Raw genomic sequence first — 3,368 nt, forward strand, 5'->3', positions numbered from 1 at the left:
TTCCCCCACCATGGCACAGTTTGGGGGAAGAAGGACTGCAAGTCCCAGTTCTCTCCCTGAAATCAGAGAGAGCGGGATGGACCTAATTTGTGATGTTCTAACCTGTGGGTGTGCTGCCTGAGGGACTGGCCTCTGTGGCATCTGACCTGGAGCTCAGACAGGAAGCCGTGGGTGTGATTCAAGAACATTCAAGGGAACTACACCCCTGCAGAATCCTGAGGCAAGTGATTACTGATTGGGGAGCATAAGAAAGCAGGGAAGGCCCAAGAAGAAACAGAGGTTAGACTCAGGAAAATGAAGACATTTAAAAGTGGTCACAGGTAGGGCACAATATACAGGCCCAGGAAAGACGTATGTCCAGAAAAGACCTGAGAAGACCTCAAACTTTCATGAGAGGCTGATCCCAAGGCTCAGAACTTGCCCTGCTAATTGGTGAAGGTCTTGCCCGCCAGTCTGCAGAGACTGGGAGAGGTGGCTGATTTTTTTAAATACCCAATTTTAAACAACAGATCACAAGGCATACAAAGAAAAAGGAAAACGTGGCCCACACAAATGAACAAAATAAATCTCCAGACACAGTCCCTGGAAACACACAGGCATCATACTTTCTTGGCAAAATCTTTAAAAGAACTGTCTTAACATCCTTTTGTAGTTCATAAGCATGATGACTGAGTGTGCACGCCATTGTCTGCCTTGAACCTTATGACTGTGGCATATTACCCATCTGATATATATATAAAAAAAAAACTATCTTAAATAGACTCTAACAGCTAAAAGAAAACACAAAGAACTAAAAGAAATCAGGAAAACAACACGTGAACAAAATAAGCACTTGAACAAAGAGATTGAAATTATTTTAAAAGAACCAAGAGGGGGGATGCCAGGTGGTTCAGTTGGGTAAGCCTCTGCCTTCAGCTCAGATTATGATCCCAGGGTCCTGGGATCAAGCCCCAAATCTGGCTTCTTGTTCAGCCGGGAGCCTGCTTCTCCCACTGCCTGCCACTCCCACTCTTGTGTGCGTGCTCTCTCTCTCTCTCTCTGATAAATAAATAAATAAATAAAAAGATAAATAAATAAAATCTTTAAAAAAAAAAAAAGAAAAAGAAAAGAAAAGAACCAAAAGGAAACTCTGAGGTTGAAAAATAAAATAACTGACTCAGAGCGCTCACAAGAGTAGTTCAGAGCAGATATGAACAAGCAGAGCAAACAATAGCAAACTCGAAGAGGTGTCATTGGAAATTATGAGTCTGGGGAGCAAAAATAATGAAGAAAACAAGATTCAAAGGGACTTATGAGGTACCATTAAACAGGCTAATGTATGCATCAAGGTGGTCTCAGAAGAAGAGGGTAAGAAAGGAGCAGAGACATTTGAAGAGATGATGGCCCCAAAGTCCTAAATTTTAGAAAACATATGGATCTACCTATCCACAAATCTCAACAAACTTCAAGTTTATTCAAGGAAAAACATGCATGTCCTTTTGTCCAAAAATCTGACTTTTGAGGAGTTTTTCTGTAAGGATATACAGTCATCTTGGAACCTGGGTGGACAGTTAGCTACAAGTGTTTGTCACAGCCATTCTGTAGTTGTGAATAGTTGGACCAACCTATACATTCAACAGTAGAAGTTTGGGTAAATAAAGCATATCTGTAAGATGAGACATTGTGCTGCCATTACAAAATGCTGACAATGTCCAGAACTGAACATAAAGAGAAAAGGACTTATAAAATGCCATGTGTAATCTTATTTTTGTTACTCAAGTGTGTATATCTGTTTGTGAGAGAGAATTTGGAAAGATGGCCATGAAAGAATGAAGAGTAGGTTTTGTCTGAATGCATGAGATTAAGGATGTGCTTTTGTTTTCTTCTTCTTTCTGCTTCTATTAAAAAAAAATTTTTTTAAACTGAGAATAGCTAGTACCAAAAAGACAAGAAATAACAAGCATTGGCAAGAATGTGAAGGAAAGGGAACCCTTGTACACCATTGGTGGGAATGTAAATTGGTGCAGCCATAGTGGAAAACAGTATGGAGATTGCTCCAAAAATTAAAAACAGAACTACCATATGATTCAGTAATTCCACTGCTACATATTTACCCAAAGGAAAACACTAATTCAAAAAGATATGTGCATGCTTGTGTTATTGTAGCATTATTTACAACAGCCAACGCATGGAAGCCACCAAAGTGTCCATCAGTAGACGAATGGATAAAGAAGGTGTGGTTTATGTGTACAAAAGAATATTACTCAGCCATCAAAAAGAATGAGATCTTGTCATTTGTGATAACATGAATGGACCTAGAGGGTATTATGCTAAGTGAAATAAGTCAGACAGAGAAAGACTAATACCACACGATTTCCCTTATATGTACAATCTGAAAACTGAAACGAATGAACAAACAAACAGAAAAACGCAAATAGGCTTGTCAATACAGAGAACAAACTGGTGGTTTCTGGAGGGGAGGTGGAGGGAAGGAGGTGAAACAAGGGGATTCAGAGTTACCAGCTCCCAGTTATAAAATAAATAAGTCAGGGATGCCTGGATGGCTCCATTGGTTAAGCATCTGCCTTCAGCTCAGGTCATGATTCTGGGGTCCTGGGATCGAGCCCCGCATTGGGCTCAGTGGGGAGCCTGCCTTTCCCTCTCCTTCTGCCTTCCACTCCCTCTGGTTGTGCTCTCTCTCTCTCTCTGACAAATAAATAAATAAATAAATATTTAAAAAATAACTAAAATAGTCATGGAGTTGAAAAGTACAACATAGAGAATCTAGCCAATAATACTGTAATACTGTCACACGGTGACAGACGGTGACTACGCTTATCACAGTGAACTTTAAAAAATATATATATTGGATTTATAACAAGAGAGAAAATGGCTTGTTTGTTTTTTAAATAATTTGTTTATATGACAGACAGAGATCACAAGTGCCTGTTTTTAAATTAGTCACATACCTAGGAAGTGTCAGAAGTGGGATTTGAACTGTTGCTTCCCAGTACGCCACGCCGCCTTTTGTCCCAGCACCAAATGCCCCGGCTATTAAGATTCCCTTTACTTGGAACGGCCTCTTTCCCAGGGGATGCCCCCACCCTCACCCCCACCACCGTGATGCCCCACTGAGAGCTCCCTTCATAATTGCACATACTCTAACAGGCCTAGAGAGGATTTATTGGCTGTAAAGGCCTGAAGTTTTATCATTCAGTGGGCTTCCTATTCTCAGCTGCTAAGAGAAAACTTAGCCTTTTTTTTTTTTTTTTGCTTCTGGATGCTAAACCTCCAACCACCATTTCACCTGGAAACAAGAAAGCCACTCACCAGGAGAGCCACACGGGCTCCATGCCCTCTTCAGACCTTCTTCACTAATCATGAGTGCA

At 40.7% G+C, this 3,368-nt stretch overlaps 1 pseudogene; it reads left to right on the forward strand.

The window, feature by feature from the left end:
- Positions 1-640: 640 nt before the first annotated feature.
- On the forward strand, positions 641-730 carry LOC116866021 (annotated as a pseudogene).
- Positions 731-3,368: the final 2,638 nt, after the last annotated feature.

Source organism: Lontra canadensis, unplaced genomic scaffold (genome assembly GCF_010015895.1).
Source record: "Lontra canadensis isolate GAN:19392208 unplaced genomic scaffold, GSC_riverotter_1.0 scaffold8, whole genome shotgun sequence".
Classification (NCBI taxonomy): domain Eukaryota; kingdom Metazoa; phylum Chordata; class Mammalia; order Carnivora; family Mustelidae; genus Lontra; species Lontra canadensis.